Genomic DNA, 23007 nt, shown 5'->3' with positions numbered 1-23007 from the left:
AATGATTTAATAATTATAGTGTTTCAGTGAATTCTGCAAGTTGACATATTTTTTATTTTTTTTTTATCTTTCGATCGCGACCTCTACGAACTCTGTAGTCAAATACACTCGAATCGTCTGAAGCCTGAAGCTTGAAGCCAGGAAAAAAATGAGCCGAGCGACTGATTTTGAATGTAACAAGACCTGCTTAATCCTCCTACGCCCTGGAAATAAGTAGCACAAGTACGAAATATTATTCAGCGGGATGGTATTCGAGGTGGTAAAAAGGGCAAAACAAGGTACAAGGTAGTTGGAAATCTGGTACGGGTACAGCGGAAGTCAGGAGTGGTACGATAGTCAGTAGTCATTTCATATTCCTGGATCGTTCGAAGCAACCTCAAGACGGGATGAAATATTTATGGGATCATCGTGGGCGACGCCATTGGTTGGGCTCCCGAGCCACACCCCTTCGTCATGTATTCGTCTTTTACCCTTTCTAAGGCTTTCCCTCGCCAGGGGCTGTATGAATATTTAGAAAATTATTCCTCTAGCTTTGTGCATATAAATTTCGTCCTTTGGTTGTCCAGGCAAAAGTCAATCTTTCTTACTCTGTCCTGCTTCTCCCTTTCTCTTTCTCTCTTGCTCGAACTCAAGATCTTGAGGGGAATAACCGCAACTGGAAATTCCGCAAGCAACAACGCGAAGGGGAGAAATTAGACGCACTTCGAAGACGCCCGGAATGCCCAATTAGTTCGATGGGTAGTTGGGAACTATTTAAGCCTCTACACATAGCGATACCTATAGTCAGTGGTCAATGAGGGATGGCCGAAAGGCCTGTAGTCTACGGCAAGTAGTACGAGTCAGTAATAGTCGGACTACGCGGTGTGTGCACTCGGGCGTCAACCGCAACTAGTCTGTGATAAACCGAGAATCCATTAAATAGCTACATCTCACTGTGTCAGGAGAGATCGTAACACCACAAAAACTTGGAACATTCGATCGGTTCAAGAGTTTAAAATATATAAAAATTTGTGGTTTATGAGGTTACGAGAGCAAAAGAGTTACAGCGAAGGTCGCATTCTGCTGTACATTTACAGCGTAAGTTTTCTTCTGAAGACTCTTTTAAGGAAGTTCACGCAAATCTAATGGAATTCGAAAATTTCAACTTTAGGTTGAAATTTGAAAATATGCTTCGTCCCACACTTCCTGTGCGACCATTTGGATTGAATTAAATAGGATCCTCCCAACTTCGGAGAGCCTAAGGCGAGAATAAGAAAATAGAACGTTTTTAGATAACAATGATGTCTTGAGAAAGCCTTGTTATCGGTAAAAATGACTTGGGAACGGAAAAAGAAAAACACTTATGTGAGGTTAACGAGCAATGACGACATAAACGGTGGAACGTTTGACAACACCATGAGCCAGCTGGTTTAAAATAAAGATATGCATGCGCAAGTAAATAGAAAATGCTTTCTTGACGATTTTACTACAAAAGTATTTTAACCGCTATCATAATATTAAAAATGTATCAATTTAAAAAATAAATAACACATAATTTTAATAATTACGAGAATAAATATTAAACGTTTCTTTGATCATCAAAAGAGGAAAAAAGTTCAGTTGCTTTTTTGAATGACAAGTAACGCACGATCTTCCTTAAATAGCTCGGATATTTATGGAAAATTTCAGGAATTACATGTGAAGGAGTATTTCATGACTTTAAGTCAAGTTTCAGGACATCGAACTTTCTCGATCTCTGAAGAGGATCGTCGTCAGTTTTCTCGCGAGTGTAAACATATAAAGTGGCATACTATAGTTCGATACCCGCTGAGCTAACGACACTTTAGCTACTTTCCTGTACATCGACAATGGACAATGAAAGAGTCGACCGAGAGCAAAGGAGAAAGGGAGAGGTAAGAACATGACGCACGACTTTACGTGGCTTAGGATGAAACGCGTATGTATAGCAGAGCTATGATAATCTTAGTGTAAGCCTAGAATTTTTCTGAACCTTTGTGCATCGTACGCTTACAAGCGCATGGCACATTTCACTCATATTTAATCGCCTGAAGAGCCTGAAATTGATCTTTTCTTTATTTCTACCAACACGAAAAGGTGGCAGGTTTTTCAATTTTCTTGCAATAAAAATCGTTTGCGATAAAATCGAATTTTCCTCGCGAAAATGATAAAATGAAAGTGTATTTACCACGCAACCACTTGCAGTGGAATGAAAAACCTTTCGTAGCCGCAAATGAGTCATTTTCTTCGCCATTAGATTCAGCTTTAATGGATTTTTCTTTCCATCTTTAGTAGAACATAGGGTCAAACGTGCGTGTATCTAGAGATCGAAGAGTTTGCTGACCCCTGTTGCACAAGACGGAGTTCTTGTACACCGACAGGATCCAGGGACGCTCGGGGAAATACCAAGGGATCATCCCTCGTAGCACAAACTATCATACGGAGTGAGACACCCTCCGTGCAAAAGCGTTCGTAACGTTGCTCGACCTCTGAGTGCATTGCACACACATAAATCTCATTTTTTCTCTCTTCATTCCCTCGTGTCCTTTACAGACAGGAGAAAGAGAGAGGCAGGGAGGGAGAAAGTACATGAGAAACACCGCCCATCTGGCCTCTTACATAGCCTTGGAAAATGGTACACATTCCGAACCACCATAAGCTGAAACGGTTTTTGTTCCAAGCCTTTTTTGTACTCTTTTCGTCCTCGATTGCCAGAGCTCTCTTGCCAGAGCTAACTCGTTTTACAACGGCAATCAGATCGGGTAACTCAGTCAGCATCACTCAAACGAATATCCAGCAACAATCTCTTGTTTATCGACTTTCAATTTAACTTTATCCGTCTTTCTTCCTTCGTCAAATGCTGGGACGATATTTATCAAGGAACAAAGCACATCGGTTTTATCGGGGAGGAACGAAATTGTGACTCGGAGCTTTCGGGAATCCGTTACAGAGCCCGAAAAACAATTGGTTCGACCCTTTCACTTGCCCAAAATAGCATTCTTTGCGATGGAAATCGAACAAACGTCACCGGAATCTGTGATTGCACAGAGGAAAGTTTTGAATTGTTTGTGTCGAAGTTACATTTTCGAGCTCAATTAAGAAAAATCTATAAATAATTGGGTAAAGCTTATAAAAATGGTGAAGCATCAATTTGAATACAATTCGAAAGATTATTGAAAAATAACATGTTATGGTTTCCACAATTTCTCATGGGGATTGTGGGCGAGCTCGTAAAGACGAAACTGGCTGGTACAGTAGTATAAATCGGAGTGCCAAGTGTAGAAGTAAAAATCTGTAGAGTTTAAAGCCGGAAGGGTGAATCGCGGGGATGCAATAAAAAATTGAAAAATCTCTACAGGTCTCGGAGCGAGTTGACTGGGGCTCTCGTGAACTGTAAAACCAATGTTGTTTCTGGTTCTCTTTGCCATATCACATAAAACCACTGTCACTGATACTTCCTACTCGTAGAGCACTTTGACCTCAACGATTCTTCCGCTCGAACGAAGATTCGACGCTCCGTGAAACGTCGCCGGACGTCGATAAAACTTTGGAAAATTGCTCCTGCATTTCTGGCCATTCTCTCTTGTCTCTTTGCTCTTATATACTTGCGAGTTACACTTTTTTCCATCCCTTTTCACCCTGAGAAAAACCATTCCTTTCTCCTATTTTTTCCGGTTGAATTTTATTCGTCGCAATATTCTGACTCAAACCTATGGAACATAAATAAGCGTTCTTGAAATAATAACGTTGTTGGTTAAGGGGTAATTAAAATTTTCAAAAAACCCATTTTTTTATTGCATTTTTCGAAAGTTACATATTTCAAAGTATCATCGTAAAATTTTATAAAGATCTGAACAGTCTGAGTGTACTTTTGAGAGACGTTTACTTGGCTGCCTGACTGCATGCGCTGATACGCACCGCCCGGTGCGGTACCGCGTACCTGCCTTTGTTCAAACGCGTTTTTTCTCAAAATTACGTTTTTCGACAGCTCGTTAATAAAATCTCCAAAACTATTCAACCGATCCTTACCAAAAGAAGAATGGCCGGCATTTTGTAATTATTGAAAAAATAAAAAATCGCTATAGCCATTCACCTATTGAATCTAAAACCATTTTTTTTCGATCATCCATTTTACAGATTTTATCAACAGCCCACGCCCATCTTCTTTTCGGACCTGTCTTGTCCTGAATTTTTCTGTACGAAAACTGAGTAAAATAAATATAAAAAAATCTTGTTGTGTATTTTAAGAGTGTATTTTTAAGGGCTAACACTTTTCATATCCTTATTTATAATTTATACCGTTCAAAAAAAATCGTGAAAATAGTATTTTTTTTATCCGTATAATTAGGGTAGACTCCTCAAATAAAAAACGAGTCAAGTTCGATCTTCTTCAGTGAACTATTGCCAAAAATTCCTGTATTTTTTATCAATCCCCCGACCCTAAATGTGACTTATTTTTAAACCTTTTATTTCAACACATTCAGCCGAGATTGTTTTTTCATTCGGTTTCAACGAAATTCAGAAAAAAAACATTCGCGGCTACCATAACTATATATTTTAAACGCTCGACGTCATACCATCCATTTTCATCTACGGCAAACTGCCTCAAGCTTTCTAGTTTTATGGCATTATTGAGTTACAATTTAATTTTAACGATGGCTGTGGGCAGTAGCTCCGTTCTCTATCGAATTACGCTCTTCTCTTCTATTCTTCGCTTGCTCATTGTTTATATATACATAATTGCTTACACGCATGCACGCGTTAACGTATTTTCCAGTGCGGTATTTTTCCACATTTTACGAAGCGGAGAGAACGCTTGAAAAAAAGGGCCTTCTCTCCACACAGGGGAATCTTTTAAATTTGTCATGAAAAATAACAAAATTCCTCGAGACGAGATTGAAAAACATCATTTTTGGAAAAACAACCATTCACTTATTCCCTCTTCGTCTCTCGTACCACATTTCAGCACGTCCGTTTTTATTGCTCTGCTTTCTCTCGTATAAAATTTTGACGACTTTAAAATTGCATCGATAGTAAAACCGAACATCAGCTAAACGATGAGAATGAAAATCGATTTCACAACGAGTATAGCATGCAAACTCAGATTGTTTATTCAAGGGGTCGCGACAGAACCATTGCCGAGGACATTTTGATGAATGTGTGTGTATACCTCCGTGTGAGTATCGGTGAGAACTGGCTCGTTGTTTGAGCGAACGATTTGATGATTTTGCGGCTGAACGAACGTGTCGCATCCACAATCTCCATTAGTTATTCTATGTACGTGTGCAAGGGCAACTCGCAGTCAAATCAATCCGATAACAAACTTTTTCTCTCCTGAGAAAAATACTCAAAATGGCGCTCAAATTGAGCAAAACATTTTTTCTTGCCAAATTTTTCTGAAAGTTTCTGCCTCGCTAATTTCTCGATCCCCGGAATCTCATTATTTTCAAAAATAAATGCTTCATCGTATGAAACAAAACGGCATGAACCTTCAATCACAAATTCTACAAACTCCTCAAAATATTCCTCGATTCCATTTCCACCCCTTAACCCACAAGACGTCACTGTCATTCGTTCTCATAAAATTGAACAGAGACCCCGTGACTCCTTTGGCGGAAAAATTGGCGTCGTTGCGTATTGGGAATTCGTTTGATTCTTAACAAGCTTTTTTCAACGAGACTCGGGAAAGTGACGTTCTAGACTGACTATCCGGGATGTACGACACATTCGTGAGCACTCGTTAGAAAACGTCACGTAGACACGTGCGGAACGGAGTTTCACGGACTCCATTTCCAGAATCCCAACGAGATGCGAGAGCAGCTCGCGCGTATAGGTCCTTTCACATAGTGTCGTGAAAATTCAGTTCCATCAGGTGAAGGAATTGAATTGAGTTCGAAAGTGTAAGAAGTACTGATTAAGGGTTGAAGCATGATCGGTTTTCTCGGAGCTTGGAATAAAAAATTCACGGATTCAAGAGCGTTTGCTTTTGTTCTTTTTGTTCTACAACAATGAAGTTAATAAAACTGTTGTACAATGTTTTGGGTATTCGGGTCGTTCGGAGTTGGTGACTACTTTTTTTGGAATTTCCCTTGCACGTAGGGTGTAAGTTCACGACCTTTGAAACCGATCACACACGCGAGCTTCTCAACTGTCTCACTGTTTCTGTACCTTCCTCAATTCCCTCTTCGTATTTTTTGCCTACAGCGAAACATTCGAAATGTAAATAAGGCAGGATGTATCGGAATGCTGAAAGTGTTTTTCTGGAAGTGATGCTACGCATGGAAGACAAATCGACCAATACACATTTCGAATTCGAAACCGTTTCTATTCGAACAAACTTTACAATGCAGTTGGAAAGTTATTTAAAATATAGTTGAACTCTGGATGAAAAATCGAGAATGAAGTGACGATTGGAAAACCAACGCAACATCTTTATCTGAGAAAACTCACATTTTTCCAGATGAAAAAACAACCAGAAACAATATTCCAGCAGACAGAGCTATCTAAATATTTTCAAATTAAACGAAATCTTGGAAGTCCATTGAGCATCAACTCAACATAATAAAAAGCAGCTCAACCTAATAATTAATAATATGGTAAATAATGATAAATAATAAAGTAAGAACATTCATCCACAGCTTCGAGGATTCACGGATTAATGAAAATATCAAATGGAAATAAACCACAATTTTTTCCTTGAAAATACTCGTAGTTAAAGTCTTTTTGTGTACCCTTCTTGGCTCTCCTTCATTCTGTTTTCTCTAGTTTCCAGAGGCATTCGGTGTTTTATTAATTACGGAGGCAAACTCGTAATTTCTCACCCTCTCGCTGTTCGTGTACGTCGCAAAAAATGTAACTAAAATAGCAAAGAATATAAAACTTTATAAAACAATATGTTGCGTTGTGAGGTTTTCCTTTTCTCATAACTTTAGAGCGGATGATATTTAAAGGAAGCAAATTAAAATGATGAAAAGGTGAAGGTTTGTGGATGTGATTTAATTTAGAGTCTATTACGAGACACTCCTACAGCAAGAGGCGATGTAAAATTAAGGCTGCAAAACGAGGAAATTATGTGAGTGGAAGGAAGCTTTGTACGTTGTAATACTATTAATTATGTCTCGAATAACGCGCCATACGCGGGAACAACGGCTAACAACGAGTTTTTCCAAACTCGAGGAAAGCTTTAAAACGTCGGCTCCGAACTGTGGGTAGTTTGGAGCATGGCAAAATCATGGGAAAATACTTCATCCGTGGGGATGAGGCATAATTCCTTCGAAAATTATGAACCGTCGAACAAAGCACGAGTAAATGTAACTCGTTAAAGGGGCGAGAGTTTTTAAATAATAGCTCAATTATTTATCCACAAACTTCCGTTCATAGGTGCTCTGTTGAAAGGTATAAACAATGCAGCGAATTTACCGCCCGCAACTTGTTGCTAAATCGCAGCAAACTCAAGCGTATTGATCTAACTAATAAATTACTCGGTCTGAAAGTTAATTCACCCTCAATTAATAACGAGCATGTTTTATGCGATCTTAATACAGTCAGCCAGCATGAACTCGATTTTTTCGCTCTTCTCAATTCAGAATTTTTCAGATTGTTTGTCAAACTGGAGCATTTTTACTTGTGAAAATGACAATCAATATTTTGCAGATTAAATCTTTTCCTAAGTTATCATTTGCCAAATTTAAAAAATTCATAAGTCGTTCAATCTTTTCCCTTTAAATCTCATTTCTCATGGATCATTAAAAAAAAACTTTGAATCGAAGAATTTAAAGCTTAGTTAGGATTCTTTTTCCACTGTTTCAGGTATCGATACAAGTTTGTCTGTATTTTTGGTTCCATGGACAGTGATTTTTCAAAATAGTGTAGCAAAGCAGTGGCAGTTGCACCAAGTAATTTAATACGAGATTGAAACGCGCAACCTGACGAAGATTCCTCGGATTTTAACGGCATCATTGAGGGAGTGTAATCTAATTATCAGGGACGTCGTTCAGCTCGAGACGGCCACAGGACGAATTAAAATTTCGTGAGAAGAAAGATTAGAGCAATCAAACGATCGTTGAAGGGAGAGTATCGTTGAGACTGAACTTTTTGATGGATCATTAATAAGACCAGCACCATAAAACTAATGGTTTTCGATGCTTAACCGTCATATCAAGACTGTATTTTCATAGTTATTCTCAGACGCCCTTCCCACTACGAAAGCTTTTTATTGTCCTGGATTTCAGCGGAGATGAAGCATTACGTTAGAAAATTTGTCTTAACTACCATGGAACTCGAAGACCCTCGAGTACTTCAGAACTCAAGTGGCTTTGTAAAAAGATGTATTCTCACTCCAGGAGTGCCCATGTCCTAAGTCGAGAAGGTGGCCCTGCTTTCGAGCAATTAAACTGAAGTTGAAGGAATGTGACTCTCGTTCTCTGGACGAAATACTGGAAGTATTTCCAACGCGTTTATTCACCGAGAAAAAAAAACAACGCTCCGCAGTCCTCTAACTGAACATTCGTAAAATCTTGAAAGGCAGTAAATCGTAAAAATAAAAATGGCCCCAACGCGTGTCGTCGCGAGTTTCGGAACGTTCCAGATTCTCGTATTCCCATTCGGAATATTATTCCAAATAACTCGACGATCGTATTTCGTGGGATTTGATCGATGGAGCAAGAGAGAAAGGCGAGCACGTACAGAGCGCCCTGAGGCTATGTCTTAACCCACTTCTCTGCTCCACCGCACAACTCCATTCAAAAACAACTCAATGTCATTCGCACCCATTGTGCGCCGCACAAATGTGTGGAGATACGAATAGAGATGCTATGCAAGATCAACTAAATAGCACTGCTCGCAGGTGTAAACACCGACTCGCGTCTTGTCCTTGTTTCCATACTCTTGACTCGTCATACAAGACGCAGATAGGCAAGCAAACAATAACGACGAGAGTGTATATGTGTGGGAGGAATCCACGAGAGGTGAACCGAGAATGCGATGCTCGGAGTGTTCCAGGACGAATATTAGGAAGCAATTTGGAGCTCGGAAGAGCCGAACGACGAGAACCTTACCGATTTGTGTAGATGGTCAAATTATCGTATACCAAGAGTATGTCACTCGAGTATTCCTTCGGGTTTACCAACACATTACCGCACCTTGTATCGACAATGGCACAGCACCAACGATCGCAGGCGAGCGAACTTTAAGCTCCGTGTGTTTTGCGTACAATGTAATTATACAAACGCTGCTGCTGTTGTTTTGAATTTATGTTTTATCTCCGAAGGAATAGAATTTGTGTATGAATGCGGCGAGCATGACGGGGGAGAAGTAGATCTGGTTAGAGCTTCGTCCGATAGCGGAAATGGAGTTACAGCCATTGTTAGCAAAACCACACCAAGAGATTCGACACGAAGATGGAAAAAGTGTTTTTTTTCCAAATTCGATTTATTGATATCATTTTCCTGAAGTTTTTTCGTTTTTCTTGTTCTTCGGAAGCCGTATGTTGTTAAAAAAAAAAGCCATTGGCACTTGAGTCATCCAGTGACTATGCCATTAATATTTTTTCAATAGAACTTTTGAGTGTGTATTTTAACCCGTGTCGAGTTTCCAGCAAACTCTGGCAAAGCTCGCAGAAAGAGTTGCTTTTCAATGGTCGTTTTAATCCATGCATTTTCAATACATATTCACGATTTCCAGTCCTTAACTTCCTATTCAAGTGGCCCTCAATTTGCTCGTATTTGCGAAACCGCTGTATACTCAACGGGATACGTGCAATTGGCAAAGTTTGAATTTTCGAGTATCACGTCACGTACCAGTTTTACGAGACTCTCGGCGAAAGGGAAAGGGTTTGCAAGAGAGAGAGAGAGAGAGAGAGAGAGAGGCTCGATCACAAGTGCAAACATCAGAGAACGAATCCGAAGTAGTACGAGTCAATAAACGCAGAGGCCTACTCTAACTGCTTGTTTCAAACCAGGCACTACACGGCTTGATCCTCACATCCGGTTCCCAAATTCCATTTTTCTTTTTCCTTTCTCATTTCCCTTCGCCTTATCATAAATTCATTTATTTTATCGTTTGTAAACACGCACACGCACAGCGAGAATCTTTCATCGAAATAATGATACAAAGGCTTTTGAAAAATCGTTAGAGAAACGTAATTGCATTCCATTCCTTTATCATTTAATCTACAGAGTAGAGAAAAAACATCGTTCAAATTGAGAATTAAACGGAAAATAGAGAAACTAGTGCAAGCACCCACCTCCATTCAACGTGCATAACTGTCACATACATATAAACCCTGAGCTGTTGGATATATCCGTATTTTTGCACGAACGAGCTTCATTCCGAAAATTTAATTCAAAATATATCCTTTGTCCATCGTGATGTAGCTCTCGCGATGTGTGCGGGCTCGCAGTGGTGGGGGAAGCCAGCAGGTTATAGAGGCTACGAGGGGTCTCTCTATTGTGCATAACTTTTGTAGGTGCATCCATTGTGCGGAACCGAGCTGGGCTATCGCTCGTATTCCTGTACAAACCATACTGTCAAAAGGGATGGTATTACGATACAGGGGTTGCTTTTCTCTACCCCTCTGTCTCTCTCTCTCTCTCTCTCTCTCTCTCTCTCTCTCTCTCGCTCTCTCTCGTACTCTACGGCACTGTACAACAACTCGACTGGTCACGAGAATATTCGAATATATCGCGTGTACCTCTGCACACAGATATTCGTAGAACGTACATTTTATTCGAGCTATTCTTTTCCTACACTCATCTATTTAAACCGCTACGAGTAACCTATATTAATGCTCATGCGTGGGGCATTATAGAGCAAATTGACGAAGTCTCAAACGCTCGGGATTCTTGGTTTTTTATTCATCATGAAGAATTTTTTTATGTTTCATCCATCGGGAAGGAATTTTGCATTTTCTGTGCGCTCCGTGGCTTTTTCATTTTTCGTTTATCGTGAAAAAATTTTTTGGCTTTCTTTGTGTGGATGTAGACGTGATTCGTTTACTTGGAAGGGTTTTTCTAAATGGATCTTTACAAAGGTCGTGACCACTAGTGGGATGAGAGTGGATTTTCGTGGCGATTTGGATGAACTGTTGTCGAGTAAAATGAGGGGAATATTTCTCGTATCCGCGGTATGATTTTCACGAATAAAACGGACGTTTGAAAGTCTTCTGAAAATGTTTTCATAGATGGGAGTTACCGTAGTTTGTACGACCGACAGCGATGGCTCGTGCACGGTGACCTTTCGAGTCAAACGGCCTCGGGCAAGACCAATACTTGGATGAATGATCGCTTTGACCATGCATTAGAAAAACAAAATGGGCGTTGGCAACACTCGAATCAGAAACAAGGACAGTGGAACGAGGGGAAAATCGGAGTTTGGTAGGTTCACATTCAACGCGATAAGAAATACTCATAAAAAACGAAAAAGCATGCACGAAGGTGTAATAATACAAAATTTTTTAAATCGTATAATTCTACGTACGAAAAGGTATCGATAGAATGATTCTATTCGGTTGTATGCGCACTCGAACCGAAAAGCACGTCACTAACGAATCAGAAAGCTTGTAATTCCCAACGAGAAACACTCGCCAGGGACTCGATAGCAAATGTAGCCAAGAACGATACTAACAGTCAATAGAATTAGGAACTCCCGACCTCCATTTTTTCCCTCTGTTCATCTCATTTCTCTGCGGATCCTTCTCATTTTTTCGTTCCTTTTCCCAACCACTTTTATCTATTTGTCTGACAGAATAATGTCACTGATTATTACCGGCAGGGGCTATCGATTATGTACAACCTCAACTTTATAGTAGGAATCTGTAAAATGTGCGGGGGTTGAAATATCCATATTTATTCGACGGCGTCGATAAATATAATTCCAACGGATACATGAACAGAATGGAATATCAAGGTGGGAGCGAGAGAGAGTGAGAGAGGGATGAAATAATTTGAGAGGGTCTAAAAAGCTTGCGGCTTCCGCTCGCCTCAAAAGCTCGGACTTCAAATTCCGTAGCACAATTTTTCTCAGTTCCCCACTCTTCTCTCTCTCTCTCCGTTTTTCATTTCTCTTTCTCGCTCTCTATTTTTTTACCCTCACCCTTTTCCTGGGCTCAACCAAGTGGGTGGAGGGCGCTGTGTAGTGTGGTACTAGCTTGGCAGCAAATTAGGGCTTCCTCGCTTCAACACCCTTGCCGAGGAGCCAACGAAAGGGTGAAAAAATACCAGAAAATTGTGAAATTTGGCACGGAGCGAGACAAAATTCAAAACATTGGAAAAGAAATACTTTCCTGTTTTTTTTTTTTTTTTTATTCCAAAAAAAATGAATTTTCAATTGAAACGGAAGCTCGTTAGGGCTATTGAAACGTAAACATGCCATTAGTTGTTACACCCTTAATTCTGTATATTTCTCTTTTGATATTCCCGATCCCGCGTTCGTATACTCCCCAATTTCTGGGACGTCAATCTTCGGCTGAATTTATTGGGTCAAGTGTGAAGGAAGCTGGGAGATGTTTTAAATGCATTTTCAGAAATATGGAGAGTTATGCGGCGATTAAAAATGTCATTATCTCTTTTATAAATAATTCATTTCGTCAATTATTCTACCATTTTTATGAAGAACTCGAAGAATAAATTCATCCGAATACAAACGATGGCATGTGCTTGCCCAGAATTTGACTGCGGCGACTAAAAAAAGTGAATTAAAATTCGCCTCCGGTTGCAGTACATTCGCTTAAAAGGTATTCTCATTCCGTTGAATTATTCGCAGTTGACGTCGATGAAACTCTACAAATGAGGCTAAATGTAAGGCTTGCTAATGAAAATATGCGCTAGTATACAACCCGCCGCTCTATACGCGGTCATAAGTACAATGCGTATACAGCGTTGGCGTTGTATTGAATATCGGAAGTGCGAATCGATGCACAACAGCCGGTACCTTTTCCACCGCAGGAAAACTAAAGTTTGACACTTGTTGTGGTCTATTGAACAGTTCTCGATTCAAGAAAATCTCTCGAATCGAACCAATGAACGAAGAGTGAATCTCCGACGTAACTAATTCACCGCCGAATCAGGATTGCACACCGTTTTCCTATGAAAGGCGGAGAGAAAAGCACAGCCAACGGTAGTCTAAAATCGGAGCACAGTTGGAGCCTCCGCACTCGGAGATCTCTGGGAACACAAGGCGAGAAGGTAGAGGAAGAGAGAGAAGAAAGGGGGTGGGGGAAGTGGACCAAAGTATTTGGGTAATGGTGAAAATCGATTCCTGGGATCAGGCACTCTGTAGCTCCGTCAGCAAATCTCCGTCCTACGAGTTTCTCTCTCGCTTTGTTTCAGCTCGTCCTCGCACAGCCTTCCTTGTTGCAGCCCTTAGCGGGCGAAACTGAGTTCCATCCTGGTTCTCGTCAACGTTTTCACATTGGCATCCGTCGCACGAAACTAATCATAGATTCAATCCTTGCTAGGGGATTTTATATTGTTTTTCCTTAACGCGAATTGAATAGCGAATCGACGTGTGACACGATTGATTAACTAGGACAATGAAAAATTTCAATAATTCATAAAAATTTTTTTCCGTAACTCGTTCCTGGCAGATTTATAAAATTGAAATAGTAAACAGAACGGTAAATGTAAAATAGTTGAATTCTTAAAAAAATATTTCAATCAAGGCCATAACGAAAAACGAATTCTTCCATCTCCTGTTGCTTCGATAGTTTTCCTTTTGTCAAATATCACCAAGTCGAGATCCGAAGATCCCTGGCTTTAGCCTACAGTTTATAGTCATTGCAAAATCGATCGAAATTGGCAATATCGTATGAGTGGGGGGCGAGGAAGCGAGACGTTGGGGATTTTTCTGGAAGTCATTTCGAAATAACATCGGAGACTCGTTTTTTCTACCAGTCTCTATTATTCTGCTTGACACTCGAGGTGCATGAGCGCGTTTCTTTTCCCTTTCTCGTTCTCTATCTCTTTGCCTGCTCTGGGAATTCGAGACGATCCTGTTTCATAAGATGAATGATATCGCGTTCAAGAGGGTTGGGGTGTGGAGTCCGGTCGAAAAAATTCATTTACCGGTTCCCGGCACGTTATATATCACTGAAAAGAGAGAGGAGAGAATATCCGGATTCAATCGAATCTGTGAAGAAAAGTGATAGAACCAAACCGATAAGACTGTCCCGGTAACTAGGCGACCTTGGAGCTTCGTCGTTTACGAAGAAAACACACGAGGGCCGCGAGAGTCTCTCGAACCGGAAGTTCACACTCCCTCTCTCCATTGAAATCTTTCCTCAATAAATTAACGCGTCCATTGGAGAATCTCTGAGGTTTTACGATTTGCCCCTCTCCCCGCAACATTGCCGCATGACGTTTCTCATCGTCAAAAGATATTTTTATATTTCTCGGTAGGGTGGCCGCCGCGTCGAGCTCGCGTAAATAATCGTCGCAAGCTCGGCTCCGAAGTCATCGTTGTATCAATCCTCATATACGTACATACGAACACATTGACGAGAATAAATACTCGGCGCTGTCCCTCAAATGCCACTCTCGAGAATCCTTAATATTATAGCTGTTCGACGATAAAAAGACCTGAGGAATTTCTCATTTGCTTTGACCGTCCGCGATTGAAGGAAAATAAACAGGCAATCAAAGTTCCATGCGGAAGTTATTTATTGCGTTGAAGTAAATACAAAACTGCAAAAACCAATCAACGATTCGAGTGCGACCTTCGTCAAAATAAATGAGGACAGGGAACTATAAAAAAAACGGTTCATCTAAATATAGAGAAATCGCTCATTCAACAAAACGAATCGCTCGTACGAAAACATTTACCATGATTCACGACTTTGATTATAATTTTACCAAATTATCGATCCATGCGTTTTCTGGAAGCTTGAAAAATGTCCTCATCAACTCCCAAAATGTTATTTTCGTGATTCACGAAAATAAAGGTCGAGCATAAGGTATCCCCTGAGGAAAACATAGTGACTTTTTCGACGATGGCATTTCTCACTGCAGCCTTTCATATATTATCATTATTTTTCGCCCTCCTATTTACTCAACACTTTCGAGAAGATTTTATTCGCAACGAGAGTTTCCAGCTCCGGGAGTTAAGCAGCTTGAAATCGAAGTGAATCTGTAGCCATGGGTCTTAGGAAAAGTTGGTCTTTAAAAGTTTCCTCGCGCACACGCTCGTAATCTAGGCTCCGCTTTTCCGTTTCGAAATGTTTTTGCCCTACACTCTTTAAGCATCAGCCCTTAAAATCTCAGCTGCTGCGTTTTTTTTATCTCTGACCTACATCCCTCTCGAGTCGATTCCGTTTCTTAGTTAATCCATTATTTCTTTGTTTAATGGTATTTTTCAATAACTGAGGGCTCTTGAGTGAATATTGTGGTGAAAAAACTTGGGCGGCCTCGTGAAAAAAAAAAAGTGAAAATGAAAAGTTTGGCGTTTCGTTTTGGAATAATAGGTGAATCGAGCGAAACAAACTTTTTCTTCGTTTGCAGTTTTTTTTTACCCACTTCTTGTAAAGTATCATAATGAATGAAGACAAGCGAAAGATAAGGCGTCAGAAGGAGAGCCAAATGTGGGGAAGAATGAGGGAATAAATGTTAAAAGATGAGTGAGACAAAAAAGGGAGACACCTCGGTATACAGTGTGTGTGTATGTGTGTGTGTGTGTGTGTATGTGTGTGTGAAGGGGAGAGAAGTTTAAAAACCCTGGGCTCGAGAAACGATGCTTTCATGAATAATTGATAGGGATAAAAGGGAAGTCCCATGGCACGAAGAAGAAACGACACTTTTTCGGTGAGATCTCACTAGGACAGTGAAATAAAAAAGGCAGGGAAGCAAGAGCGAGAGAGAGAGAGAGGGGGGAAAGAAAGAGAATAATAAAGATAAATCGAAAAAGATCGCGAGGAGCTGAATGACCCAGAAAGATATTGAACAAAAGATACCGAATAAATTTCATATCGTTTCCAATTAATAACGATTAATTGATAAAATATATTGGAGGTTTGGACAAAGGAAAGGGAGAAGAAAGGTTGATGAAGAGACAATTGGTCGAGGAGGTAACCGAAGAGGTGAGAAAAAATCTCGACTGTTGAGGGATGATGTGAGTTGAGTACTGAAATGAATATCCATAAGAGGGCGAGGGCGAAGTTAAAGATACGAACGAGAGTCGTTGAATCCATTCGTCGAGAATCATTGAAATTGGCCATTTTTATAAGAAAACTTACCAATTTTCGTATTTCTCTCTCAACGAAAGTGGCCGTTTGCTGGTATATCGACGAGATGATTTTTCTCGTTAAGATGAAAAGTTCATGAGTAATAATCTTGAGAACAAAAGGCGCGCGTGTTGTTGATATTAAAAATGAGAAGTAGTAGTAGAAAGCGCGCGGTCAGACAAGCAGGATTCACCAAATCCCTCTTTTATCCCGTCACTTTTCGTCCCATTTATTTTTCGTCCACCTCCCCCCCCCCCCCTCTCGTTTTTTTAATCACTTCCTCCTCCGAATTTCGCCCGTTTTTCCTTCCTTGATTAAAACTCTCTTTCACGCTTCCTTTTTATACTTGGCCAAACTCTGAACGTTCACTTTATTAATATCACGAATCTTCTAAAATTAACCGCGCATAATATATCATTTCGTAACGAAGAGTCGAGCGGGCCTCATCTTAATTGGACTTTTAACGCAAAATCCGTGGTGCTCGCTGATTTATTTATCTTCCTAACCGTTTAACGGGCCAATAGCACTTTTCAAATATACTTCCAACAGTCAAAACAATGAAACTCTCTAAACTCAGTGTATCAATTTAGCGCGCACATCATCATCGTTACTCTTGCCTCATTTCTTTTTATTTTCTATCTTTCCATTCAAACTAAAGCACATTGAATCGTCGTAATATTCTTTCAAAACTTGTTTATTTATCTATAAATATATTCAGTACTTTTCGTCCTACGTTCTTCTCTCATCTCCATACGACATAAATAGATAAATAAATACATGTATCATATACATATACATATCTATTTATATCCCCATATATGCTCGTTCGTTTGTTTGTTTTTTCAACAAATTTTTCCCTCGTATTTCCCGTTTGAAAGCAAGTCGCGGATTTAAGCACGTACAGAGAGAGAGCGAGTATTATAAACGGGTATTGGCGCGACGGTAGTCGCGACGATACTGCGCCCTATTCGACGGCCTTGCGCAAATATACCGACTCCCCACCCCTTCGTTTCGCTCTCACAGCGCTCACCCACACACTTTTCTCTTCGCCAAACCAACACACCGACCTTTGCACGAGCTTGCTTGAGGGAAACGTATCTCCCACCGTTCCCTCAAAATTTCTCCCTCTTCCCATGTGTGCTTGTGTGTGTGCATTCATCCGCGCCCGCGCCCTCGAGCCACACTGACTTTACCACACCACCTTGAGGGCACATCGACAGGCATACACCTCCGGAACGGATTTCTTCGTTCCTTTCGGCTTTTACCACCGATACAACCCTTGCGCGTGGACGCCTCTTTCTTGCTTTCTCGCGCAGCGCCCCCCTTTCTTCCTATTTATATTTTTTTTTCTTATTTTTTTTTTTTTTTTCAAAACCCTCCGCATGATTAACCATATGCCACGTTTGCATACACGTACCTATACGGTAAGTACGCACTCGCCTGTATGGAAAAGGACGAGAGGGTTGTGCAGAACAAATGAAGCCACAAACGCAGACTTTCATGGAAGCGTACCCCCCCCCCCCCCCCCCCCCCCCACCTAGGCTTAAGCATGTCGGCGTTGCGATCCGAGGGACATTGCACCTCAAAAGTATCAATGCGAAATAAATCGGTCCAGGTATCGAAGTATCGAACGTCGTCAGGTTTATAGAGTTTTATGAAAATTCACCATATTCTCATTGAACTCCGTCCTAGAAAGTTTTGAGAAATCAATTCTTTCGAAGGCCGAAAGAATTGATTCCAGCATCCTTCCGAAACGGAAGGATGCTGGAAGGATTAGAATGAACAGTAATTTGCAGACATGCACGACGGAAAATTTCGAAGATTCTCGGCGAAATTACAAGCCCGTTATTGCGTTTCTCCATTGTCTTTGAAATCAAGTACAGTGTCTCATTAGAGTTAAAAAAGCAGAAATTTTCGAAGAAATTTTATCAATGAATTTTTAATAAAACAACAGTTTTTGGTGACATAACTGTACTTTTATTGAAATATCTAAATATGGATCTGTGCTAAAGAATGAAATTGTGTTTTAGCACCGAGGTTATTCGATGAACTGAATTTTTTTACGCCCCGATTCACCTGTAATTAATTAGTATTTATACCGATTGCGTCGTTGTATACGAGCAAGTTCATTGTCCGCTTGAAGGATCAAATTACTACAAGGGAGAGAAGCGACTTCGATAATCCTTTTTTCACACGTTCACTGCTGCCACATTCACCTCTGAATCGTCCGGGCCTCGTATATCTGCGTCAGCCTATTTTCTTCTTTTTTTATTCTCGCCTATGAAGAACAGATCGCGTTGTAATTGATAAAAGCGATGTTAGGCGAACCGCAAGGCGAAGAACGCTCGAAGGGACAGCTTTATAATTATTCTACGCGTCTACCGGGGAAGGTTGATGCGGGTTCAAGCTTATGCTCCGATTATCTGTGGAGGTTTTGTACTGGAAAATGCGCATTAGCTGAGCACTCTCGAGTCCAAGTATTGACATTCTCAGAAAGCTTAACATCAGTCGTGATATAATTGCCAAGGAATAACGTGATCCGTCGTTACATTCGGTTCAGTGAAACCCGTCGAATTTATTGAAATTCATTTATTAATTACGTCATTTGATATTCTGTATCAAGGGGGACGCGAGTTTCGTTGAATAATTACAAGAAACCCTCAAACTACTATCGCCGAAGTGCACGAATACAGCCACAAATATTCAGTGATTTATTTACATCAGTTTTGTGAAATACGTGTTTTTAATAGAAAATTTGAATTTAAATAAATTGGACCCGGAGCGGCTGAGTAATTTTCCACGTGCCGCATCATTTTTTCCCTCGTCGTTAGCGTCGAGATCCAAGCGTTGCGATTACAAGTTTGTTACAACAAAAGCCCTCGTTGAGTTAGGCAAAAAGGGCCGATCTCGAAACCCCGTAGCCTTTTACAGAAAACACGGTCCATCGGTGGACGAACGGATTACAGCCTCGAGAGATTGAGACGCCTGGAAAGCCGGTTGAGCCAGAAACGCCGACTTATTTATTACGTGACAACGTGACAGTATTTCTCATTAGCTCCACACCAACTCGACGACGAGACATACGAAACCTGAGTTCTCGCGTTTTTTCCCTCCGCATCCCTTGAGCTTTATCACCGCAGAAAGTATTTTTTTATATCGTGTACTTGACGGTCGGCATTAATATGGTTCATTCGTATAATTGGAAAAACGACAACTGTTTATTTCGCTCAGGACTTGCTTTCAAATGTTACTTTTTAGCAACTCTTTCTTTCCATATATTGCCAGCGATTTGCCATCGCACCACTCCCCCCAATTGTGCCTTTTTGTGAAATTCGTTGATCAATTTATTTATTATTATTGATATTGATATTTGCCAATATCGTTAATTATATTTTTGATTTCTCCCCAAAAAAGCTCCGAGTAGCTGCCCCGGCTTTGAGCAAAAAACGAAAATTTCATTTTAAGGTTTGAAAGGGGGAGATGACGAAACGAACCGAGCTCGCAGCATCGGCGTTGTTGCTGATATTGAAATGTTGTTTTTTTTTTTACCTTTTTCTGAGATCCGAATCGACTGTTAGAAAATTCAGCGAAAAATCAGCGAAACTGAAAGAAAAATTTTCTCACGTGAACTGTACAGAGTCACAGATTGTACACGAATCGTTAGGAATTTTTTTCATTTTTTATTACAAAACCAACGTTGAAGCGTTTTGTGTTTATTGCAACGAAATGCTGAGAGTATTCCGGTTTCGGAGTGCAAATCTCGATCGAGCTATGAGAATCGGAGTCATTGAAAGTGAGAGAGAGAGAGAGAAAGGGAAAGAGACGAGCAGGGAAGAAGAGGAAGAGAGAAGTTTTTAAACTGGAGTGAGTATCGTGTGTAAAAAGCTCTAGATAGAAATGGCAGTAGAGTGGAAAGCTCGCGTGCGACCAAAACACAACCGGGCACACGTAGAAAACACATGTGCATTTGTGCATGAAACGTTCGATGCTCCCGTCAGGCTCTTTTCGTAACAGAGTCGAAGCACGCTCGCACGGAAACGTTCCAACATGGTGTACAGTCTTCCCTGGAGAGGCCAAAAAACTATGAGGGAAGCGCATTTTGCCGCGGATAGTTTCTCACAAAGTTCAGAGTAAGGGACAAAAACCGTAAAGTATTAAAAAATACTAATGAAATAAAAAATAGGAGCGTAGAGAAAAAAGCCATGACAGTGGCGCGGAAAGGAGGGAAACGAGTCGATTTATTTCGAAGACCTCTGCATAAGACGTAGCAGAAGGCGAATCGCCCACGTCAAAAAACCCTTGTTTTTTGTCTTCGTTCACCTTTTTCCGGAGATCTCGCCACTCCAGCTTCCATCCCACGAAGATCCATCCGGAAGAAAAAGGTAGAGAAAAAGTATATCGTCAAATAGTTTCCGAGTAGGGAAGTGAAAAAACACTCGCAACTCTGAGGAAGCTATTCGCGCCGATTTTTCTACCAATTATTTTCGTCGGTTCTTCTACAACCTCCCACGCATTTGTTGCAAATTATTATAGTCAACTATTCATCAATTTAATAAAAGGGAGGCGAGACAAATCGGATTCCGGGACCGTTGAAGAACAAACAATTTGGTAATTCTGCAATGATTCACAAAAAATCATTCCAATCCGTTTTCAATCAACTCAACCATTGTTTCAAAATACATTTCAATCAACTGTCAAGTTGGATTGCCATTATCCCCCGCCCCCCAAAACGACGCAGCAATAAATGAGATTATTATTATTATTCTGAAAGAACGAATGATTTTTTTGTAATATGTTGCGTGTCCCGAAGAAAGGATATTTCTTTTCATTCATTTTTTGTTTCTTATCCAGCACACGCGAACGTAAGTGGAGAACGCGTGTGTATTAGTTCCTTTTTTCTGTTGAAAAAGAGAGCCACAAACCCATTGCAGAATCGTTCACTGGTTCATCGAAGACTTTCCCTATTTTTTGTCGAAAAATTTAGCTCCAAGTATACACACGTAAGTGCAACTGTGACTATATACGATTGGCCTTTCTTCGTCGTTCGTTAATTCTCTGCGAATTTTGTTTTTCCGTCAAATCGAAAGGGAGGCCTTTCGAAAAAGAGGAGAAAAAATCTTTTGCGCCTCATTCCTCGGTTAAATAACATAGGAATACTTGCATGTGTGGACTTTTTGCTGTAATAAAAGCGGGCATGCACGCACGTCGAAAATATCGAGCGTTACTTTAGCTCCGAGGGAGGTAACGAAGTGCGAGAGCTACCCTGACGGCACTCTCCGACGGTACATTCGCTGAGACGAAATCTCATTTGTTCTCAATGCACGCAATATACATATACGTTTCAACTACCGTATTATATATAAAGCATGATCGCAGAGTAGACAAAATTTCGAAGAACCTTCGTCGAAGATTTCAGGTACGGAGACAAATCTTGTGAACGAAAGATAAAGGGATGAGAACCCTGGAAAATGTCATTTACGAAAAACAACTGAAAAGATTTTCAAGGTTTTAAAGGAAAAAGTACTTTTTTTTTAAGGTAGATCATGCCCGAAGGATCGTATTTGTGTCTAAATTGGATCGTTTTTACTTCCTAATTAAAGATACGATCGCTTTAAATTGAAGTCAGAGTTATTCGTTCGAAATTGTAAATACATTTACAAGCCTTTAATTAAGCGGGGATCCATCACTGACTGAATCCAAAATTTCATTCGTCCCTGGTGAGAATACTGTAGTTTTTAATCGCAAATCGGATTAGAAAAAAAATCGCATTAGAAATCGATAAGGGAAAACACAAAGGGAAATGGATCAAGAAAAAAGTATTAATAAAAATTCGATCTTTAACGTAATATAACCAGACTTTCTTAAGAAAATCGTTTCGTGCATGAACTACCTTAAAAATCACCGCAATATCATTGTTATTATTGAACATGAAATATGGACGTTCGAAAAATGATATTTTCCTCGTGAACATTGTCGACTGGCTCGAGTAATTCGATCGAAAATTGCTTTTTGTTGAAATAAAAAAAATTTTGGTAGATGATAAACAAATGTTGATCCAGTGAATTTTTCATACGGGATTCCCACCGCAGTGTTGCTAAAATGATGTCTCTATTTGAGCTTCGGAGGAATACGAGATGTGGGGGAGGGGAAGGGCAGGGAGAAAAAGCTGGGTCACAGAGTCGTTGAATTATCGAGCGATTTCGACGAATTTCTAAAAATAATTACGACAGCGCGGTATTCTGCTCTCTCGAAATCTGCAATTGACCCGCGGGAGGGGATATTAGAAGAAAATGATTATGAAAAAACGGAGAGGAGCAGAGGCTGAGAAAAAAAATAGTGCACAAAGATCTAGAGAGACAGGGAGAAAGAGAAAATTCGAACCGTGTCATCGTCGTCGCCTTCGATTATTGTACGAAATGCTCAGTGGCCCAGATTCCCAATAACGCTTGCCTCGGGAGTGCATATTTTCCTCAAAGATCACAAACACTTTTCCGGAATCGTTACCTCACTTTCTTTCATTAATTATTACGAAACGAATATAACGCTCTTCGATTCTATCCATCGCATCCATCGCTCATTCGAATTTTTCGATTCCAACGTTCCTTTCGACAATCTTGTTATATCGTTATATCTTCCAACCAGCTCACGACTTTTGCCAAGATTGGAATTACGTACCAAATATTTGACGTCGCCATACAACATTCTATATGTATCATTAATACTTATTTCCCCTGAGAATCGCTGCTCTATATTGGATCTGTATATACACACCGCACGACTTGGTAGAGCTCGCTGTCTTT

At 40.3% G+C, this 23007-nt stretch overlaps 1 protein-coding gene across 3 annotated transcripts in view; it reads right to left on the bottom strand.

Moving 5' to 3' along the window:
- LOC122410222 (1-phosphatidylinositol 4,5-bisphosphate phosphodiesterase epsilon-1-like) overlaps positions 1-17153 on the bottom strand; it is a 113306-nt gene extending 96153 nt beyond the window's left edge. For all 3 annotated transcript variants that reach the window (XM_043418340.1, XM_043418343.1, XM_043418342.1), the window contains exon 1: positions 16220-17153. The gene's annotated coding sequence lies outside the window, so the exon portion shown is untranslated. The remainder of the gene's footprint in view (positions 1-16219) is intronic.
- Positions 17154-23007: the final 5854 nt, after the last annotated feature.

The sequence above is a fragment of the Venturia canescens genome, chromosome 4 (assembly GCF_019457755.1).
Source record: "Venturia canescens isolate UGA chromosome 4, ASM1945775v1, whole genome shotgun sequence".
Classification (NCBI taxonomy): Eukaryota; Metazoa; Arthropoda; class Insecta; order Hymenoptera; family Ichneumonidae; genus Venturia; species Venturia canescens.
Note: the sequence above shows the minus strand (reverse complement) of the source record. Positions and strands in the feature narration are given on the sequence as shown.